Below are 22,013 nucleotides of genomic sequence, written 5' to 3' on the forward strand. Positions count from 1 at the left end.
ACCAACTTACCACCCTCCCTCCCCTACAAGCCCTCCTCTCTTGTAATAAATGTGAATGTTCAAAGGCACCTTCTAGCTTTAAGATTCCATTCCATTTTAGCATTCTGTGTCAGGGGTTCTTAATCTGGAATCCATGGAGTCCCCAAGGGCCCCATGGATAGAATTCTGGGAGTCTTTGAACTTGGATGAAAAAAAAACAACTACATGTTTATTTTCACTATCCTCTAACTGAAACTTCACATTTTCCAAAGTAGATGCCCTTCAATTGGGGAATGGCTAAATAGCTTGTTGTACATGAGTATTCCAATATTATTGTGCTGTAAGAGATGATGAATCTAAGGAATACCAAGAAGTATGGAAAGACTTATATGATCTAATTTGGAGTGAAGTAAACAGAGTCAAGAAAACAAAATGCACAGTAACTACAACAATCTAAGTAGAAGAGTACCCACAAAACAATTGAAAATAAACATTGCAAAATTATAAAGAACAAGGCCCAGAGGAGACATATGAGAAGATATACCCACTACTCTTCTTTTGAGTGGTGGGAAACCCATTAGTCAATTTTTCTAATTTTTTTCTTCTTCCTTCTTTTCTTTAAAAAATATCTTTCATTATATGGAATCTTTCTCTTGGAGGGGAAGAGGGAAGGACACAAAGAAATTTTTGTTCTATAAAAACAAAAGATAAAATTTATTTTTAAAAAATTTTCATTTCATTATTAATTTTTTAAAATATTCTTGAGAAGAGGTCTATAGGCTTCACCAGTGTGCCAAAGAAGTCCATGACAAATCAAAAAAGAGGTTAATAACCTTTATTCTATGTTCTAAAGTGCCTTGAGCTCAGAATTCCATGATCCTGTGATTCTACTTGGAGTGCACCATATTTCTTATCCACACATGTGCCTGTTGTTTTCCCGTTTCAGAGGTTTGTCAAGGGGGTGTGGGTGCCTCCTCCCCAATCAGACCAGTGTCTGTCCAAAACATATCTTATGGCCCCATCCCCAACCAAGTCTATCAAAGAGCTCCCCACATGGCCAGCACTTCATCTGAGCCAGGGATGGCCTGGATCGCTGAAAAGCCTCCAAACTGTGGCTCTGTTTCTTCTCCTCCAGCTCCATGACCTCAGCTGCAATGGTGTCTGTAAGAAGAAGAGGGATAGGGAAACAGTGGAGACATTTCTGTGGACTGATAAGTTGTGCCCCACCCCCAGCCCCAACCCCTCCCCTGGGAATGATAGAGCACTTTGGCAATCTAAGAATGCCTTGGAAAGTTTTCCAAGAAAAGGAGGAACAAAATCTGGGGTAAAGAGAGAACCTCATCTCTGTGATTCAGCTTGCATGTGGGGGGGGGGGCGGGGTGTTGGAATGAGGACACTGAAGAGATGGATTGTGGTGGGGAGATGGCAACTTCTCCCTGGCTGGTTCCTTCTGTCTCTGACCCCATAGCCATGCTGTGAAGGGGGGGGGTGTTAATGCTCATTTCTCTGTCCACAAGCCCACACCTTGAGCAGTCTACCACCTTCAGATCTAGGGCCCACATAGTGCCCTTCTACGGCCCTCCTCCTCAGTGCCCAGGGGGGCTCTCACATTGGGGTGGGGGGGAATCCATGCCTTTAGATCCAGATTCTGTTACACTCTTCTCATAGCGTGGTGCAAGAATGTAAAAATGCCTGACCTTGCAAGACAGGAGACTTGGCAGGTAGGTGGTGGAATGGATAGAACACTGGATTTGGTGTCAGGAAGATCTGGGTTCAAATCCTGTCCCAGACATGAACAAGCTATGTGACCCAAGCAAATCACTTAACCTCCCTCAGCCTTTGGTTTCCTCATCTGTAAAATGACAAAGTTGGATCTGACGGGCTCTTAAGTTCCAGGGTTCTGATCCCATTTCTGCCACTTATCCATCACCTGTGTGGCTCTGAATAAGTCCTTTCCACGTTTTGGGCCTAAATTTTCTCATGTGTAAAGTGAGGGGGCTCAACGAGATCATTTCTAAGGTCTCTTCCAGCACTGAATCCTATGGCCCTCCCTTTTATCTGTACAAGTCCCCAGCAGCTGTCACCCAGGAAAGGCCTGGCTAAGTTCATTTGTGCCCAGGTGCTGACAGATCCAGTGAGAGTGGCAGGGACAGCAGCAGCGGCGGTGATTGTGTCTGCAGCCCCAGCTAGGCCTATTGGAGGGGTTTAGGCTCACAGGCTCTAAAGCTGGAGGGGTCCTCAGATATAGTGCTCCCCTCTACCATGGAACCAAGTAGAAAACTAAGAGCCAGGGGAGGTAAGTGATTTTCTCAAGATGACAATTAGGAAGTAGCTGGCCTTCTGACTCCAATGCCAGTGCTCTTCCTACCATACTATACCACCTATTCCTGTAGTGGGTAAGACTTTATTTCAAAGAAATAAAACTCTAATGGTAGAATCGAGGACTCTGTAACAGGAAGGCCTTCTCTGAACTCATTCATTCAACAAACATTTAGTAAGCACCTATTGTATGCAGAAAACTATGCTAGGCACTGGGGAAGATAACATTAAAGTAGACCCAAACGTTTCCCTCACAGAGCTTGTAATCCAGTACAGAGATACCAGCATGGATAAATATATGTGTGCGCATGTAGATGTGTCTATGTATAGACACATATACATATATACATGTGTAGATGTGTGTAGATATACATCATATACATATATGTGTGTGCTATAAGTCCAAGAAGAAAGTCATAGCCAGGGAAAGATCCCTGGAGGAAGGGACATTGAAGCTGTGTCCAGAATCAGACCAGTAGACATTATATCATCATAAACACACACATACAAAATATACATACATACAAACACACCTACACAAATAGATACATATACATACAATTTAGCATACAATACACAAATAAGCACACACATTCAACATGCACATGTACACACACGTGAGGGCATGCACACACCCCAGGCTCCCATCTCTTAGTCTTTATCCCAGCCATCTCCCTGTCTCACATTCATATACCTTCCAACCTCTTCTCCCTTGTTGCTCTTATTCAGCTCCAGACTTCACTGGGTCCCACCTGTCAGACCAACTGGAGATAATCTGTTCAACCTCTGAGAGCCTTCCATCTCCCCTCTGCCCCTGAATTCTGGAAATTGACTTTATTAAGCCTGGAAAAGAGCCCAGAAAAGTTGCCACCCCCACTTATCTGTTGCTGCCTAATACCCAATCCCTAAAATTATCTGATCATACAATTTATACCTTAAAGATCATCTAGTCACCTCTTCCGTTTTTAAGACGAGAAAATGGAGACTCTGAGAAATGTAAGGATTGACCCATGGTCACACATAAGGGACAGTCATGCTTCAGATCCAAGTTCTCTGATTCAAAGTTCAGGACACTATACATTACACCAAGATGCCTCTGATTTGTTCCAATTCAGAGTGTTTCTATTTTCTCCCTTATTACCACTGATTTCTGGAAATTAGCCAGGACAAGGCTGAGAGGCCAGGAGACGAAGAAGCTCAGCACCCCAATGTCTACCCTTAACGAATGAATGGTCCCTGACCCAGGTCTATATAGCATTTCCCAAATCATTCCCTGTAATTTTATTATATTGTTATTATCCATGGTCTCTGGTATGTGATCTCAGTCTAAGGTAGAGATTGACTATTTCTGCTCTGTCCTATAATCTCCTAAGAGCCTTGGTAGACCATCGAGCTGTGATGGGGCAAGAGCCTGAGACAACAGCATGGCACGGTCCCCTCCAGTCAAGCCAATCAATCATTCAACAAGCATTTAGTAAGTGATTGCTATGTTCCAGCATTGGACTAAGCTTTGAGAATATTTATTTTTAAAAAGGTGAAAAACACCAGTTCCTGCCCTCAGGGATCTTACATTCTCGACCCCAGTCAAACCTATAGTGAAGGGAGCTGTGGCATCCCTGGGAAAAAAACAAGGACAAATTTCCCAGCCCCTAGAGCTGGAGCCTGGCAGATCCAATGCCTCCAACTCAAGGGATCCTCTCATCCCTGTGCTGGATAAGAGACAAATTCAAACTTGTTCTGAGGTTGAAGGAACACTGGTGTAGTGGTTGAGGCTGCTGAATAAAATGGGCTTCTCCCGAGACGGGCAATCGTTTAACAGGTGCTCAATGCTCAGCCAGTAAGCTCAAAGGGTGGGAGCACTATGGTCATAAGACCAAGGGCATGGGCACAATCCCCACGGGCATCAGTTCCTTTGATCCTGTTCCATGGCCACACACTATACCCTTGTGCTGGCCAGTCATTTGAGCTTACTTAACTCAACACTCAACTACTGAGTGCCTACCCTGTGTCCAGCTTGGCACTATGAGGGTACAATGATATGTTATGGTACAAATGTTAATTCTCATTTTATAATGGCCTGCCGTTTAGCAAATGCTTTCCTCAGAACAGCCCCAGGAGGTAGGGAGGCCAACAACTTTTTCCCATTTTACAGATGGAGAAACTGAGGCTCAAAGCAAAGAGATGCCCAGAATTACTCAGCTATAAAGGATCAGTGCCAAGATAGGAATTTGAGCATTTGCTCCAATGCCGCTGCTTTTTCTGTTCTTCCACACTGTCTTCTTGAATAACCCCTTCGATGTCTCCGGAATGGAAGCTCTGTTTACTTCATCTGGTCTCACAACACTTTCTAATCCTCTTATGTACTTTTTTTTTTATATAACCTGTGATTTCATCAGTCTAGGGAGCTCCTTATGAGGAACTTAATCTATACTAATGAACACTGGCATCTTCTCTGCCCCTTAGAATCTTAGAGAATATTGTGACACTGAGAAGTTATATGACTTAGCCAGGCTCACACATCCAACATGTGGAAGAGGCAAGTCTCAAACTCAGGTCTTCAGGACTCTGAGGCCATCTCACAATATGATCAGAAAAGGAAGATGGTCTGCAATGAAGCCAAAATGGGGAATAAGCCATGCCATGCTGGTAATCATGTAGTATTAAAAGACAAAAAGAAAGTCTCTGGAATATTGAAGGGACTCTTATAAAACATTTTTGGAAGAAACAGACTAGATTGACACCTAGACAACTAGAAGCACAATTACTATAGTGTTGTGCCTGGGGTCAGGAAGTCCTGAATTCAAGTCTGGCCTCAGCTATTGATTAACTATGTGACCTTGGACAAGTCACTTAACCTATATTTGATTCAGTTCTCTCATCTGGAAAATGGAGTTTATGATAATAGCATCTACCTCCCAGGGTTATTGTGAGGAACAAATGAGATCCTAATTGTAAAGCACTTAACGCATAGTAAGCATTTCCATAAATGTCAGTTGTTTTATTACTGAGATAGGAACAGCATAAGAAAGTATGAGTCAATTTCAATCTGTAACACTGGAGGCAGTACCCACATCAATGACATTATGGATTCATTGAAGTAGGTGCCAGAGTGAAAACCAGCATGATGGGGTGCTTAGATTCAGGAAGATCTGGGTTCAAGTGTTACTTCTGACAGATTCGGGCTGTGTGACCCTGGAGAAGTCACCTCACCTCTTTATGCTGTAGGCAATTCTCTAAAACTCCACATTTCCCAAAATGTGCTAACCTTCACTGGAGAGCTCTCTGCATCAATGAAAAGGCAGGTCTGGTACCTATCCATCTCTAAATGCTCCAAAGAGAGAGACAACATGCTCTGGGAGATCTGAGATGGGAGATAATCACTTCTGGATATCAGAAAAGGTTTCCCAGGGGAGGTGGCATTGCAGCTGAAGCAGGAAGGATGAGTAAAGATTGAACAGGAAGACACTGAGGGAAGAGAGGGGAAAGTACAGACATATTCTTTTTTTTTTTTTTTTTGCAGGGCAATGAGGGTTAAGTGACTCACCCAGGGTCATACAGCTAGTAAATGTCAAGTGTCTGAGGCTGGATTTGAACTCAAGTCCTCCTGAATCCAAGGCCAGTGCTTTATCCACTGTGCCACCTAGCTGCCCCTGGTACAGACATATTCTTGAGAATTCTTAAATATTTATCTGTTAATACCTCCACTTCATTTTATAAATGAGGAGATTGAAGTCTGGAAAGGAAAAGACACTCGCCCAAAGTCCTATAACAAGTTAGTGGCAGACTCAGGTCTCCTGACTCCCATGATGCAACTCTTCCTACTTGCCGCTGCCCTGCCTGGATGATGCTTTCCTCACTGAAAAATGGCATTTTTCTCTCGCCTTGAATTCCAGGGCATATATATATATATATACATATATATATATATATATATAATAGTTTAAAGAACAAGGTTTGGGAGGGAGGGCACTAGAAGTTAGCAGTATTAGAAAGGCTTCCTCTAGAAGATGGTGCTTGAGTGAGTCTTCAAGAAAGAGAAGCACCCTGGGAGTTCACAGGAAGGAGAGAATATATTCTAGGCACACGGCATAAGCAGTGCAAAGGGAGGGAGATGGGACATGGAACTAAGTGTGTAAGGAATGGAGATGGCCGGTGTGGCTTGGGTCCATGACAATTCTTCATGGTCACACACTACTTTACAAAGCACTTCCACATATGTTATTCTTCACAAGCACCCACAGCATAAATGAAAACTCTGGGGCTCCCAAGGGGGGAAGGACTTCTCAAAGGGCCCCTACTGCTTGAACCCTAGCCCCAACATCCTGGTTCCCAGTCCAGAGCTCTTTCCACTGCAGCATGCATAGGGCCAGCCTAGCCAAGCAGAAAGCGTGGACCCCCAAATCCATCTGGAACCCAGTAGTGTCTGGGGGCTGGGGGAAGAGCCTGTCATTGCCAGGGGCCTGGCAGTGTGCTGATGATGGCCTAGTCCAGCCCTGCTCACCCCCTCTCGGGGGGTCCTGCTCAGAGCCACAAAACCAGAGTTGAGTGGAAAGGAAAAGCTTTCCGAAAGTGGGTGACTCACTTGTTTACAGGTTCTAATTAATTACTAAGCTAGAAAACTTGATTTCTATTCTTCCTTTTTTCCCCTCTCTGCCCTTTGTGAAGCAATTTGAATTCCAAGCATTCTCCATGTAAAAGTATGTCAAGTTTATTTTTAGTAAATGCACATGAGTGTTGGAACCTGTTACTGTTATTCATTCCACACGTCAGCCTGGGAAGAGGCGATTGTGCTTTCGATCAGCTTAATGCTCTTCAGATGTGCGGGTGTCTGTGTGTCCAAACATCCAGTGCATGTGGTCTCGAGGCAGAGCACAGACCAGCCCAGGTCTCTGGCCTGGGTGTGGTCAGGATGGGGGAATCCTGGCACTTGGATGGGTTAGACATCAACACAAGTCAGGCATAAAGGACCATGGAAGGTCTAGGAGGAGGAAGGGTGTCCCAACTCTGAGCCAAGGGTGATGCTGTATCAGGAGAAGGAAGACCAGGACAACATCCCAAGAACTGGCCAAGTAAATACCTGGGAGGCTGGGCTATACAAAGGGAGCATGGAATTTAGGGCTTTAAGACTCAGCTTCCCCAGCCTTGCCCCACCCCATTCCCTACAAAGTGCCAGCAAGGGCAGGCTATTCCCCCGGCCTTCCTTTCCCCCCCCCCACCCAGGTTTCTGACACCAACTCGCTATGTGTCCTAAGCTAGGTTTCTTCCCCTTTGGGGGCTTCAGTTTCTCCATCTGTCAAATGAGAAGGTTGGACTAAGTGATCTCTAAGATTTCCTTTGGCCCTAAAAACTTTCTGATTCCAAGAATGCATGCCCTCTGAGGGGATCTTTGGGAGAAGGGATTGAATGAGGACCCCCTTCTCACCTTTTGCCCGCCATGATTATTATTGGCCTATGCCCCGTGCCAGTTTGCCCTTCCTACTCCACCTAGTCCCGGGCCCCTGAATTGTCAAGGCAGACCTGGGGATGGAAGTCTCCCCTCCCAGCCTCCACCCCCTCACCCAGGTTCTAGGGAAGGCTGGAGGTGGGAAGCCTCTCCCCATTGGTCCATTTCATCTGTGTTCCTCCTCCTGCCCCCTTCCTTGCCAAACCCATCCATATTTCCGGGACCCAGAGCTGGATAAAGATCGGGAATCCACTCCCTGCTGACTCAAAATGTCATTTCCCCCAGCTCCCCTCCCTGGGAAACATAGCCTCGGCCTCTATCACACAGACAACTAGCTAAACCTATGCCTGTCTCCCTATGCCTGTCCCCAAGGATCAGCATCCCTCCCCCCAACACACACACACACACACACACAATCATGAGGCCAGAGGATCACGGAACCGGTCATATGAGTATAGCCCAGGCCCCTATTTCTTATGTCTGGGATGGCTCTCCGCCTACCCCATCTCCAAAGCATGACTTGCCCAAGCCCGGCAATGGGGCAACTCCTCAGACTGTCATCATTTCTGCTCTGGGCTCCTCTCTGGGGAACTGGCTGGGCACGCCCAAAGCCTTGGAAGAAGACAACTGAGGCACCGAACTGGAAAAGAAACCAGCCTGTGGGAGTAGCTCTTATCCAAGCTTTACCGTCAGGCAGCTATGATCAGCAGCAGGCCAGTTTCAGAGGCACTGCCTCCTGAAGGTTCTCCCACCTAATTAAAAACACGATAAATATCTAGGTGGAGTAAGCAGATATGTTAAGAATGAGTTAGCAACTGGGGCTGTCTGATTGTATCTATTGTGAAAAGCCAGATATAATATCAGATTAGTACATTTTGTGTGCCTATTATAATACTGTGTCATTATGTGACATGTTATAATTAAAGATGGGGGTGAGAAACAATTTGGCTCAGGACATACCCCTTTCAAAGTTTTCCCCAAGCTAGTTTCCACCTTTTATTAACCCTTTATAGACTGGGATTTTGATGGCAATTGTGTGAAATGCTTTTAAGTCCCAACTCCAACCACTCTCCTGTGTGATTGTGGACAAGTTTTCTTCCTTCTCTGAACCTCCATTTCCTTACCTATAAAATGAGGAGTTAGACTGAGTAATGTCTAAGGTCCCTTCTGGCTCTAACATTGTGTGATTCATGATCTAAGGTCTTTCTAGCCTTAGTATTCTATGTTCTAGATCAGGTCTCTTGAAGCTATCACATTTTAGGTCACATTGTAAATTCTCTTCAAGTTCTGATACTTCACTGTTCTAAGGGGTCTTTTCTGATGCCCCACGTTCTGTATTCTGCCACTCTATGTTCTGAGGCCCCTCACAGCTTATGTTCTGTGTTCTAAGTTCCCATCCAGTTCTAATATGCTATGATTCTATACCAGAGCCATGGAAAACACAGTGTCTGTGTATACGGATGGGTGGGGGCAGGAGTCTGTTCTCAGGAACCTAGGCAGTCATGTTCAGAGCAAGCCTTCAGGCCTTAATGGTGGTAAGAGGGTAAAAGTGGGGCACTATGACACCTAGAATAGCCAAGAGTTCAGCCTCTGCTTCTGACAGTGTAAAGATCAGAGCTGACGAGTGCATCATTTTTGACAATACTCTCACCACCTAACCCAGGATTCTCAAATCCTGGGCCCTGCTCCTGGCCTGCCTCCTCTCCCAAGTGGGTGAAGGCATCCCGGTCAGGATGAGAGCAGAGGGAACTGCCCTGATCAGAGGCTGCCCACTACCCCCACCCCAGGGTGAGCAGGGCAGGAAGGGGGCAATGAGGAGGTTTTACCACAGGATGACACAATATTTAATAATTTCCCCAGCCAGATTTTGCAATGAAAGCCTTTATCAAAGGTGGGGGAAGGGTAAAAGAGAGATTTTGCAACTATTCCAACTGGTGTTTTCAATTGACGCTGGAGCAGGAGGGAAGTAAGAAATGGGCTTTTTTCTTTTAATCTGCATGCATCAGAAAATAAGCAACAAGGTAAAAAAATAAGTCCAACTGGCTGGGATGAGGACTTCATGTTAACTCAAAAGGAGCTAGGGATTGGCCCTTCTTCTGGATCCAAGAAGGGAGTAGCGTGGCAGGGAGCCAGGCATTAGGGGAAATTGGGGGGAATCCTATGATCAGCAGCAATGATTTGGGGAACCAGTTGAATAGAATAGCACCCCCCACACACACAAACTTTGTTCTCATGAGAACCATTAATAGCAATCCCCAGGTGAAACCACTAACCCATTGGCCTCCCTAGGCATGGTAATGGGCACCAAATCAACCAAACCAATTGCCCCACTCCCAGTTGGTGAGCCTGGCCAAGCCAGTAACAGAAAACATAGGGCCATCTCCCTCTGGCTTTCCCACTATTCAAAGGCAGATTGATATAGTGGAAAGAATAGTGGGACTCAAACAGTCTCAGGGGCCCCAAGTCCAAAGCTCAACTTCAACATTTACTATCTGACCACAAGCAAGCTATTTACTCCCCTGTAAAATGGAAAGAACAATATTTTTTTTGCATTTAGGATAATGGGATTTAAGGATGGAAAGGCCCTTGGAAATCACCATAACCATCTTCCTAGTCTCACAGATAAGGGGGGAAAAGAGGCTGAAAGAGATGAATGAGGTGATTTATCCAAAGTCACACAGACCCTAAGTAACAAGGCTGGGCTTTGAAGCCAGGTCTTCTGACTCCAAAGGGGGAGTTCTTTTATTCACAATTTACAAAGTGTTTTCATAATTAATCTCTCATCTGATGCTCCCAATAGCCCTGTGAAGTTGGGAAGAAGCACACAATGTTAGAGCTAGAAGGGACCATGAACATTACTTAGTACAACTCCTCATTTTATAGGTAAGGAAATGGAGGTCCAGAGAAGGAAGAAACACCCAGAGTCACACAAGAGACTTCATTGAAGTCAGGACTAAAACCAACTTTTGTTGTCCTCATTTTATAGAGGAAGAAACCAAGACTCAGGTGGGGAAGATGTCTTGCTTCAAATCTATCCCCCAGTTGGCCCAGGGTCTCCCATTCTGAAAAAGGCCAGGGCTTTTATACCTAAACCACTGGTTGCTGTGGGAAAGCCTTATGAGAGAATGAATTGCAAATTCTTAGGAAAGTGTGAGTCTGTCCCAGGGAAGGGCAGGTGCTCCTAGCCCTGTGGGAAGAGGCAAAAGGGCAATGGCACCCCCACCCCCAGTTGGAGGCAGCTCGGCCTGCCCAGTTAGAGAATGAAGGGAGGATTTAAGAGAGAAAGTCCCAGCCTCCCTTGCCAAGTAGTCTATTATTAGTGAAATGGAAAGAATACTCACTGCAATCAGAAAGCTCCAGTTCAGGCTTCAGCTGTGCCACTAACTAGCTGTGTGACTTACCTCTCTGATCCCCAAGTCCCTTATCTGTAAAATGTGGTTAGGTGGAATGATTTTTAAAGTCCCTTTCAGTTCTAAATCTTATCAATCTCATCAGATCTAATCAACAAGCACCACAAGAACAGACATGATGCTACGGTTTGAGTATGCAAGTAGAAGACTGAGAAAGGGAAAGGGGAGGCAATCAGCATTTATTAAGGGTCTACTATCTGTGACCCTGGGCAAGTCACTTAACCCTGTTTGCCTCAGTTTCCTCATCTGTAAAATGAGCTGGAGAAGGAAATGGTAAACCATTCCAGCATCTTTGCCCAGAAAACCTTAAATGGGGTCATTAAGAATAGGATACAACTAAAACAACTGAACAACAAGAATAAATTATGTGTTAGGCAGAACTATTTGTAATAGGAGGAATAGAACAAACTAGGAATGGATAAATGAATTAGAGCAAAATAATGCCCTGGGAAATAGGTGCTATTCTTTGTTGTTCTTCAGTCATTTCAGGTGTGTCTGACTCTTTGTGACCCCATTTGGGGTTTTCTTGGCAAAGACACTGGAATGGGGGCAGCTAAGTGGCACAGTGGATAGAGCACTGGCCCTGGAAGTCAGGAGGAACTGAGTTCAAATCCCACCTCAGCACCTGACACTTACTAGCTGTGTGACCCTGGGCAAGTCACTTAACCCCAATTGCCTCTGTAAAAAACAAAAAAAACCAAAAACCACCTAAATAAATAAAGACACTGGAATGGTTCACCATTTCCTTTTCCAGCTTATTTGACAGATGAGGGAACTAAGGCAAGTAGGGTTAAGTGACTTGTCCAGGGTCACACAGCTATTATATGTCTGAGGCCAGATTTGAACTCAGGAAGATGAGTCTTCCTGACTCCAGGCCTGGCATTCATTCTATCTACTGCTCCACCTAGCTGCCCATAGATGAGGAAACTGAAGTAAGCAGAAGTTAACAGTCTTGCTAAAAGTCCCACAGCTAGTAAACAACTGAGGTATGATTGGAACTTGGGCCTTCCTGCCTCCTAATCCAGTTTTCTATCCATTCTACCACCTACTGGCCTCTATGAATGTAATAAACTATTATGTCAGAAGAACTGATGACATAGACTAGAGGAGCAGCATGACATAACAGCATGACACAGTAGCCCAGGTTGGTGTCACATAGATGCAGGTTCAAGTCCTTCCTCCAACACATACTAGCTGTGGGGCAAAGGGCAAATGACTCGTCGGCCCCAAACAGCTCTCTAAGGCTACAAGTTACAGACTAACAGTTATTGATCCCCTCATTCAGGAAATGTGCACTTGGGGAGTTCTCAACATGCAGAAAATTATAAATTTGGACCAACATGAATAAAGAAAAGAAATAATGAATAAAAAGACCTGAAAGAATTATGGGAAGACTCATACAGAGGGATTCAGAGGGAGGAAAGCAAAACCAAAAGGAATGGTGCTTTGCACATTGACAACAATCATACAATTAAAGAAAAAAGTGACATCAAAAATTTTATATTATATATGCACTTAGGAAGGTCCAAAAGAATTTGGAAAGCAAGCATGGTGTGGACCCTACTAGTTAGAGTCAGTACAGGCATCTTTGATCTGTTGGTCCACTTTATGGGTTCATTGGGGCAGCTAGGCTGTGCAGTAGATAGAATTCTGGGCCTGAGTTCAAATCTGGCCTTTGTCACTTACTAGCTGTGTGACTCTGAGTAAGTCACTTAACCACTGTTTGCCTCAGTTTCCTTATCTGTGAAGTGGGGATGATAATAGCATCTACCTCCTAGTGTTGTTGTGGAGATCAAATGAGGTAATAACTGTAAAGTGCTTAGCAGAGTATCTAGTACAAAGTAAACATTATATAAAAGTTTATTATTATTATTATGTTCTTATTCATATATTTGAATGTTTGTACTTGTCAATGGAGTTGAAAATGCAATTTAGATTTATAAATAAATAGATAAATTCTATTTTCCTTTGCAGAAAGCAATCTCTCTGCTGCATTTCTAGCCCCTCTCAATGATAGCATCTACTACCACCCCACAAAGCTACATCCTTAGAAACTGGCCAGCCATGGGGATAAGCCCACTTGTGCTGGATGTGTGAGTTTGAGGTGGTACCACTCAGCTGAGTGTTTAGGAACTGACCTATCACTGGGAATTGACTGGCCCTAAGGTTCCTATCACTTCCCAGGGTTTGAATAATGACCTATGCTGCTCTTAGGGAAGAGGCAGATCCAGAGACATCAAATCTGCTCTGGAATTTGTCCTGTGTCTAATTCAACAACATGTTCTGCTTCTCTATGTCAATGTTGATGTTGTCCACCCTAGACTATGAACTATGTACTGTAAGTCAGGAGCAGGATGGGACATGGTGAGAAGTAAACTGAAGGGACTCATTCATGTGCTTACTCATTTATTGATTTGGACACATCCAATCATTCATTAGCAAATTCAATACATCTCATTCAATCATTCATTCAATTGTTCACATATACATTCATTCGCTGCTTAATCATATTTATATGTATCTCACCAATTCATGAAGTCATTGATATTCAAACACTTATTCATTCGTTTACCCATTCACTTTCTCAATTATCCATTTATTCATTTAATTCACGAATTCACTTATTCTTTTATTGAACTGATACTTTTAGCACTTACTATGTGCTTGAGCAAAGACAGGGAGACAAGAGAAGGAACTGTCACCTAGGTTCACAACCTCAGTGGCACCCATGGTTCTTCATTCTCCCCCACCCCCACACAGATAATCAGTTCCCAAACTTTATTCTTTCTACCTCCACAGCATCTCTTCCATCCAACCCTTTCTCCCTATTCACACACCACCTTTGTTTGGTCTTCCTCTCCTCTCACCTAGACTATTGTGACAGCCTCCCAACTGGTCGTCCTGACTCAAGTCTCTTTCTACCTTAGTCTATCCCACACACACATATTACTGCCAAAGAAATTTTCCTAAAGCACAGGTCTGACCGTGTCACTTCCCTGCTCAATAAATTTCAGCGATTCCCTATTACTTCTGGGATAAAATATAACTCATCTGCTTGGCTTTCAGTACTTCCCAAACTGGTCCAAGTTTATTTTTCCAGCCTCATTGTCTATGACTCTCCCTCACATGCTCTTTGATCAAACCAAACTGGCCTTCATATCTTTCTTCACATATGACATTCCATTTTCTTCCTCTCTGCCTTTGTATGGGCCATTCCCCATGCCCAGAATATATTCATCTCTGCCTCAGAGAATTTCTTTCTCTCCTCATCTCCTCAACTGCTAATGCCCTCCCAAATTGCTTTGTATGTCTTTATATTTATCCTCTTTATATTTATTCTGTATATACTTATACATATATATTTTGTCTCTTCATTAGCATGTAAGCTCCTTGTGAGTAGGGCTTTCTTATTTGTTATATATATATATATATGTGTGTGTGTGTGTGTGTGTGTGTGTGTGTGTGTGTGTGTATATATATATATATATATATATATATACATATATTTGAATCTGTAGCACCTATCACTGCTTCAGGCGATGAACAGGTTTTAAGAAATACTTGTAGACCAGGTGATTAATTGATTATTTATCTTCATTGGAGTATGTGAATCTAGAGCAGGGTTTTTTAACCTGAGTCTGTGGACTTCTAAAAAATACATTTTGATAACTTTCAATATAATAGATTTCCTTTATAATTTTATGCATTTAAAAAGATGATTCTGAGGTGTTCATGGCATTCACCAAGACTGTCAGAGAACTCCATGTCACGCAAAAAAAAAGTTTACAGCCCCTTGTCTACTGTAGGTTGTGACCCCATATGGAGTCATATAATTAAATGTGAGGGGGGGTCACAAAAAATTTGGCAACAGTAAAAGGTTATATATACCTAATTTATATACCTATATACCCAGGATCATGTAAAACTTTCTCAAGCCAAAAAGAGGCAAGAGTGGGAAAAGTTTAAAAAGCCTTGGTCTAGAACAATGCTACTCACCACACAGAGAAGTTGAAGGTAATTCAGTGACTAATTGTGACTAAGGTGACGAATTCTCAGCTCTGCAGATATTGAGTAATAGGTGAGTATCAGTGCTGCTCATTGATCTGAATATTAACATAGTCCCACCTTGTCAAGGGCATCTTATCCTTATCCACAGCCCACTCCCATTGCAGAGAGATCTAGATATGCCCACAAGGGAGATGGTGAGCCTTCCTTGAACTTGGGTCTCATCATGACCCACCACCCCCTGTTCTGGGGTTAGAAACATAACATCATATAGGGAAATTAAGGTCTAGAGAAGGGCAGTGATCTACTCAAAGTTACACAGCAAACTGATGACAGAGGGAAGAAGGATTCAAACCTATATCCACTGAACCCAAATCTGTTGTTCTTTCCACTATGCTACCTTGCTTCTCACATCCATCAGAGGTGAGAAAACTCAGGCTTCTAAGAAGCCCTTTGGAATTACTGACCACTACTTCACAAAATGGAGTGTTATTCCACAATTGGAAGGAAAGTCTAGTCATTGAGGCAGGAATAGATGGCAGAGCTTGTTTTCAGAGATAATTTTGAGCATATTAACAGTTCCATTCCCTGTGTGGTCATCAAGGCAAGGCTTATAGCCCAAGACCAGAACATGATAGCCACTAGGTGCTTGTTTGGGCCAGATTCTACTCCAGAGATAGAAAAAAATCCCCATTGGGTTATGGGTATAGTAGAGGGTTGGGAATGACTTAAAGGAAGTTTAGGGGATGCAATTAATTAGCTCTTGATTACCCATCAGTAGCTTATTGGCAACAAATACCATATTTAGAATCAGAGGACCTAAACACTACTAACGGTGGTCTTGGGTAAGTCAGTTCCTCTCTCTAGGCCTCTAGATGAAAAAACAAAACAAACTTTCCATTGTAAAAAAAAAAAAGGGTTGATCTCTAGGGTCTTTTCCACTTCTAATTCCTATCTATGATCTTAAATGTCCAATCTTAGAGCAGCTTCTCCCTCTATTCAGCAGCCTTCCAGGCTATATCATACCAAGAGGGGAAGGATATTAACTTAAGGAAAATTGACAGGAAATTAATATCTGTGACTCAGAACATAATGTCTTTCCAAACATAAAGGATATAGTATTTCATCTGTATGAGTGGTCCTTCAAAAAGTATAGATCATAGCCCCTCCACACCTTAATGCACAACTTTATCGAGCTGCCCTGTGGAGAAAAAATCATTTCTGGTTGGCCAACTCTTGGATGATAAGCCTGTCCAAACTTAGTTAGACTGACCCACCAAACAGACATGGTAGGATAAGGTACTCATCCTCCAAGCCTGTGCAGCTTCCTTGGAGAACCCTAAGTCACACCTGTACCCTGATAGGACTTCAGAGAAGTACTTAGTAGAAGGAGAACAGCATAGCATTCAGGCCAAAATAAAAATGTGACTTTTGCAACCTTAGAACTTTGATCAATGCAGTCACTTGACTTTAGAAGGCTGGCAGTGAAACATACCTTCTTCCTCTCCACAGAGAGGTGAGGGACTACAGGTGCAGAATGAGACATATGTTGTCAGATTCAGACTGGCTGATGCATTGTTGTCTTTTGAATAACAATGAGTTCTTTGTTATTAGTAACAATAGTTTCTTTGTTAGCAGGGTTCCATGTTACAAGGGAGAGTTTTGACTTTCTTAGGACTGTACCTGGCACATGGTGAATGCTTAATAAATGCTTGTTGACTGACTGACTGGCTCTCCTACTCACCTTGCTGGGAACTGGTGTGGGGGGAAAAGGAGGCACAATGAAGAAGTGACAGTGATATCAAGTGCATCAATACAAGGTTTTAGAAACTGGACCTGTGATTTCATTGTATAGAGAATTCTAAATAAGAGAACTCTATCCACCAGGGTAGAGGAGCAATTCAGCTGTAACTCAACCATTTGTTATTTGTCTCATAACATTGCGTTTTGTCTCTTTTCGGATCTTTAGCTACTGTGTCTTTATGCTTTTCTTAGTGATTCTTTTAAGTTAGAAAGAAAAAGGATAAGGAAAATTGCTAAACTTTGCTGCTAGCTTTCTATATGAACTTTTCCATCTCTATTTTAAGCCTTGATTTTTCCAGTTCTGAAGTGGGAAGGATAATTCCTGCCACTTTTCTTATCATAATGCACATATAGAGGAGATTTGTACAAAATCCTTCAGAGAAAGACCTTAGAAAGACATAGTCTTGTCTCTTTCAATATTTCAAATTAATTTTTAATGTTTTTGTCTAAAGCCATAATAATTATCTTTTTTAAAAAAATTATTCAGTGTGATATGGTGGATAGGGCAATAGCATAAAGTCAGGAAGGCCTAGCTTCAAATCCTACCTTAGACACTTACTAAGCTGTTTGACCCTAAGCAAGTCACTTAACCTCTTTTAAACTCAGTTTCCTCATCTAGGAAATTAGACAACCACATGATAGCCTAAAAAGTCCTTTCTTATGAACCTATTATCATAGTCTTAGAAATTCCCTGTGAGCACTGAGAAATTAAGTGATTTTTCCAGGATCACACAGATAGTACATGTCTAAAGTGAGAGCTGAAGTCAGATCTTGACACCAAAACTGGCACTTTATCCACTATACCATGCTGTGTATCATCAATAAAATATAGGTGCAGTTTTAAACTGATTGCAATTTAAGCTATTATAGTTTAATGAAAAGCTTTTTACTGTGAGGTAGAGCAGTAGAGACAGAACAAAACTAGAAATCAGAAATACTAGAGTTCAAAGATTACCTTAGACACTTATACTATGTGACCCCAAACATGTCATTTAATCTCTCTGTGCCCCAGTTTCCTCATCTATAAAATGGGGGTAATAAAATGAGTTAACATATGTAAAGCACTTGAAAAAACTTCTAGTGTTATGCAAATGCTAGCCACCACCACCATCATCATCATCTGCTTTTTTCAGATAATTTGTGCCATTAATCCCCATTATTAGCAGAGAAAACAAAGAGCTGAGTCTCCCTGAACCCATTGTCCTTTCCCATCCACTTAACTAACCACAAATAGTAGAGATAGGTGTTCTCTGCTCAGCTCAAAGTTGAACCTTGAAGGGCTAGGAGTTCTAAAATCCTCTGAGCCTATGAATTTGACTACGACCAGGCATAAGCTAAACTAAATCCAAGCAAGATTGATCAGTAGCTGAACTTACTAAATGCTGAGAGGCTTGAGGACAACCTAAGATCTCCCTCTCCACACACACCTTCCCCAGCTCCCTTAGCCCAACCCAAGCTGAAAATAATTCTCCAGAGAAAGTTGGAAGCCCTGGCAGTCACTGTGGTTGGTATCATTTCTGTTCCAGGCTCCTGCCTGGCTCCCTCTTAGAAAAGAAACCTTCCACAAGGCTGCTCCAGCTCCTTGGCATAGGCTGGGGTAGGACTCTGGGGTTAAACCTAGATTGGCTAGGGAATCTTGAGAAAGGAGAATGAAGAATTGATGGGGAATCTCTTCATCTTCTAACTGTGGTGGGGGGATCTCTTTAACTGCACCCCCCCCCATAGAAACACATGCACATGTATACAAACAGACATCCAAATTCACATATATACCACCTCATGGGCATGTACACACAGTCACAATACCACATGTATAAAGCAATTTTTATCAACTAGACTGGTCTAGAAAGTACTTAAACTCTTTTCCAACTCTAAAATCATAGGGCTTGTCTCTCTCTCTCTCTCTCTCTCTCTCTCTCTCTCTCTCTCTCTCTCTCTCTCTCTCTCTCTCACACACACACACACACACACACACACACACACACACCAGAAACTGTTTTGAGCTTCCAGATGGGGGGTGGGTGGGCAAAAGGCCCAGCATTTGGCTCATTATAAAACCATTATTTTCTTTACTTGTTGGATGTATGATTATTTCAGGCTCCCTCTCTCTCGCTCGCTCGCTCTCGCTCTCTCCTTATTACCTTTAAATTCAAATATAAAATCCTCCATTTGGCATTTAAAGTCCTTCACAATGTGGATCCTTCCCATCTTTCTTTAACCCCCTCCCCCCCCACACACACACACAGAGTATGATCCTCTACACTGGCCTTGCTGTTCCTTGAATATAACATTCCATATTCCATTTCTGTATCTTTATTGCTGGCTGTTTCCCATGCCTGGAATGCTTTTCCCCCTCACCTCCACTTCCTGGCTTCTCTGGATTTCTTCAAGACTCAGTTCAAATCCTACTTTCTTCAAGAAGCTTTTACCAGTAGTGATTTCTCTGAGATTATCCTCTGTGTGTGTGTCTGTTTCCATACAGATATACATATATAGAGATATATGTATATGTATGTGTATGTGTATGTGTATATATCTTATATGTCCCTAGTTATTTGAATACTGTCTCCCACTTTAGAATATGAGTTCCTTGAGGGCAGACACCTTTTCAGCTTTTTCCTTTCTTATCTCTAGTGCTTAGTACAGTGCCTGGCACATGGTAAGCACTAATAAAATGTTTGGCTGACTGGCTGACAGTCACACTCACTTTGATGGGAGCTGAGTTAGTACAGTATACTTACTCTTCATTATGCCATGTGGCCCAGTTGAGATTCAAACCCTTGCCATCCAGGGCTCTTTCTACTGTACCAAGGAAAATCACATGGTCCTTCACTTTAACTGTAGTTTCCTCAGTGCTGCCAAATCCCAACTGGAGATGTTTGGAGCTCTGGAATTGTTGGGCACTCCCAGAAAAAAATGCTCAGGTAGGAAGGCTAATGGAGAAATTCCACTTTGGAAGAAAATGGATTCTCACAGGTTCAGAGCACCTCCAGCCTTCTAAAGTAGAAGAGGAGTAGTCTCCCTCTGTTTCTGCCCAGTGGACATTCGGGATGAGGAGCTTTGCTTCACAAGGACAAGCTCTAGCCCCTCTCAAACAAGGAAGGTCTCTTTCTCCTAGGATAAACCCATAGAGAAACAGATACTAAATAGGGCATGTGCCCAGGTCCTGGAAGAGATAGTAAGCCTAGGGACACAGTCTCACTGCTTGACCTACTGGGGATGCACCAGCTTATGCAAGGGGGATGTGCCAGCCTAGCTCTAACTCATGGTTTGCTCAGTCTCATAGAGAGGTCCTCAGAGTCTGCCACCTGTGTACCCACCTAGCTGCATGCTCAGTGTTCAGAAGAGGAAAGAAAGAAAGAGGGGGGAGAAATAAGGAAGGAAGGAAGGAAGGAAGGAAGGAAGGAAGGAAGGAAGGAAGGAAGGAAGGAAGGAAGGAAGGAAGGAAGGAAGGAAGGAAGGAAGGAAGGAAGGAGGGAAAAGAAAATGGAAAGAAAGAAACAAAAGTCCTTTATGTGGCTTCTGGTTCTGGGGATATGTAATAACCACAGATTAGTAGAGAATCAAGGGGCAGCTAGGTGGTGCAGAGGATAAAGTACTGGCCCTGGATTCAGGAGGACCTGAGTTCAAATCCGGCCTCAGACACTTGACACTTACTAGCTGTGTGACTCTGGGCAAGTCACTTAACCTTCACTGCCCTGCAAAAAAAGAAAAAGAAAAAAAAGAGAGAATCAAGGTACCTAAGATGATAGAATGTCAGAAGGGTTAAACGTGGAGCATCAGGGTTGAAAGATGATTTTAATCCAATCCTTTAAAACTAGAGAGGAGACTTGGATCACCCAAGAACAGAGCCAGGGCTACAGCTGAGGTCTCCAGACTCCTAGTCCCATGCTCTTGCCTACAGTAGCCTGCCTCTCCTATAAGTTCTTCCTTCCTTGCTTCTTCCTACACTCTCCTTCCACCATTGTCTGACATGAAAAACAGAGACTGTACTGGGGACATAGAGGGAAGACAACTGGTGAGGCATGCTCTTGCCAGGAGCTGCCTGACCCGGAGCCCAGAGGGCACCCAGGGGGCAGCAATCCCCCATGGCCTCCCCAGATTCAGCTTGTCAAAGCTGCCTGTCATCCCCACAACACCGCCCCCCCCAGGCAACTCCAGGCCTCCCCACTCCTCCCCTCAGAAACCAGTTCGGACCTGCCCTCCCGGATTCTGGAAAATGTCTCCCTGGCCCAAGGCCAGACTCAACCTCCCAGTCCTTACCTTCTTGCTCCCTCTGCTCCAGTCTCGCTGGCCTCCTCCCACGTGCAACGCATCATCCTGCCACTGCTTGGGGCGAGGGAGAAGAAGGAGGGGTGCCTTTTCCTCCACAGCCCCTGGCAGCTGGAAAGGCCTCAATCCCCCTGCTTCTTCCAATCCGCCTCTTCTGAAGCTTCTTCTCCCTGGGGCTCAGGCTTGACGCTGGTCCCTCCCTCCCTCCCTCCCTTCCACACTCAGCTCCACCAGGGTCCAGTTTTTCCCCAGGGCTTAGGGATGGAGGGCAGAACAGTGTAAGGCACTGGGTGTAGCTCAGGCCTGTGAAACCAAAGGGTGTGGGAGGGGACCATTTCAGTCACGCCAGGCCTCTCTTTGCCCTCTGCTGCCCTGGAAGCTTCAGTTAATTTTTATTTGATTCATTCATTCGCTCAACAAACATTTTTGTTTTAGGTGCCTACTATGTGCAGAGGAGAAGATAAAATGGATCATGCCCCTGGCCTCACAAGCTAACAGTCTGTGAGGATGAGAAATTTATACAATTAAATAGAATGCTAATCAGAATGTAAGAAGCGTGTGAGACGTACAAAGTGTTATGGGAGTTCAGAGGAAGGAAGAAACACTCGAAGCTGGGAGACATGATGGGAGCTAAGTGTAGGATCGTGAATTTTAGAGTTGGGAGCAAACTTAGAGATCACCTGATTCAACCCTCCCCCCTTTTGCAGGTGAGGAAACTGAAGCCCAGAAAGATGAAACCACATACCTAAAGTTACATGGGTAGTACCAGAATTTGAAGCCAC

General features: G+C 43.6%; 1 long non-coding RNA gene across 1 annotated transcript; it reads right to left on the reverse strand.

Annotated features, from left to right (window-relative positions):
• Positions 1 to 840: 840 nt before the first annotated feature.
• LOC122742984 lies at positions 841 to 11,153 on the reverse strand. The gene is made up of 3 exons (XR_006354967.1): positions 11,083 to 11,153; positions 8,429 to 8,493; positions 841 to 1,140 (listed from the first exon to the last, which is right to left on the reverse strand). It is a non-coding gene; the product is annotated as an uncharacterized LOC122742984 (long non-coding RNA).
• Between the last annotated feature and the right edge of the window lie 10,860 nt (positions 11,154 to 22,013).

Source organism: Dromiciops gliroides, chromosome 2, assembly GCF_019393635.1.
Source record: "Dromiciops gliroides isolate mDroGli1 chromosome 2, mDroGli1.pri, whole genome shotgun sequence".
Taxonomy (NCBI): Eukaryota; Metazoa; Chordata; class Mammalia; order Microbiotheria; family Microbiotheriidae; genus Dromiciops; species Dromiciops gliroides.